At 39.9% G+C, this 1,383-nt stretch overlaps 1 protein-coding gene across 1 annotated transcript in view; it reads left to right on the top strand.

The window, feature by feature from the left end:
- Positions 1-620: 620 nt before the first annotated feature.
- zgc:174863 (CD276 antigen homolog) overlaps positions 621-1,383 on the top strand; it is a 13,538-nt gene continuing 12,775 nt past the window's right edge. Inside the window, exon 1 of the mRNA XM_014004838.1 lies at positions 621-722. The gene's annotated coding sequence lies outside the window, so the exon portion shown is untranslated. The remainder of the gene's footprint in view (positions 723-1,383) is intronic.

Here is a 1,383-nt window from a genome sequence, read left to right as displayed (position 1 = left end):
GTTGTTGTTGTTGTTGTTGTTGTTGTTGTTGTTGTTGTTGTTGTTGTTGTTGTGAGTTCATTTTATCATATCAGGCAAAAACATGTTGCCAAGGTGCAGAGGTCTGCAATGAACCATGTTTCTAACAGGCAGAAAATAACCAATGAAAAACTGTGTGGTGTGTTTTACTGTGTGTTTTAATATGTCTGAGCCTCTASAACAAAGACAATTTTCTGTTTCACCCTGCGACAGACAAAAGTTTTTAAAATGTTTATCTATCCCTGATACATTGTTTACATCAGGGGAGGGCAATTCTGCACCTCCAGGACTGCTATCCTGTCAATGAGTCACTAATAACCAAACACTGCTTAACGATGGTCTGTTCTGTGTTCATTTAACAGAAATGTTGCAYAAACAAGCTTGCAGTGAGCATGCAAACACAGCTTTTGTTTCTCCAAACTGGGTTCATTCATCTGCAACAAGTAAGATACTGTTTAAGCGTGACGTCTTCACAGAACCACCCCGCTTTAAAAGAAAAATCTGAAATATGTCTTTAATTAGAAAAACTCGTCTCATAACATGGTTTTTATTTTCTTTGATTGGATAGCTTCACTTTTTTTGTTTTTGCAGTCCGCCCCCTTTGTGCATCAGAATGAAAGTGAAAGTATAACAATAGAGGCACCAAAGGAGCAGAGGACGTTAGACTTGAGCTCTGTGTCGCCGTGTAGAGAGGAGCTTGTACGGTAAGTTTGATCCAGATGTTTGTGCTGAAACACAGCTGTGCTGTGTGGACATTTTTTATCATGTTGAGACACGAATCGACTGCGTTAAAACTAGGCTGTGTGTGTATTTGTCTCTGGCTACAGCTACGGAAAAAGGGACCGAATGACTATGAGTGTATAATGTCTATTAGGCAACTGTTTGACTGAAATGAACCCTTTGAGTTTTCTGCCTTCACTTTAGCTTTAAATGCGTTGGACTGCACAAATCTTTGTGAGGTTGGAGTACTATATTTAAGGCTTTCATTTTCATTTTGCTAGGACCTACTCCATATTCAGGTTAACATTTTAATACTAAAATGAAGATCAGCACCATGTGTGTTTAGTCCTGAGCAGGAAGTTTACCTGTCTGTACAGGTGTGTAGGAGGGTTTACTCACCAAAACATAGGTACTATGGTGGTTCTACTGGCGGAGCCATTCCTGCCCTTTCAATGACTAAATTATTTATTTTCAGTGCCACAAAGCTTGCTGGAACTGTGACCATCAACTAGTGGCCAGCGGGSCATACACGGTCCAAAAGAGGGCTGTCTTAGGCCAGTGGAGGGAGGTGTTACACAGCAGGCACTTCGATTAGATTTTTATTTATTTTACAGCTGTTTTTTTTTTCAGTGAAAGACTTTATGC

Source organism: Austrofundulus limnaeus, unplaced genomic scaffold (genome assembly GCF_001266775.1).
Source record: "Austrofundulus limnaeus strain Quisiro unplaced genomic scaffold, Austrofundulus_limnaeus-1.0 Scaffold27, whole genome shotgun sequence".
Classification (NCBI taxonomy): domain Eukaryota; kingdom Metazoa; phylum Chordata; class Actinopteri; order Cyprinodontiformes; family Rivulidae; genus Austrofundulus; species Austrofundulus limnaeus.
This window is presented reverse-complemented; position numbering and strand designations above follow the sequence as displayed.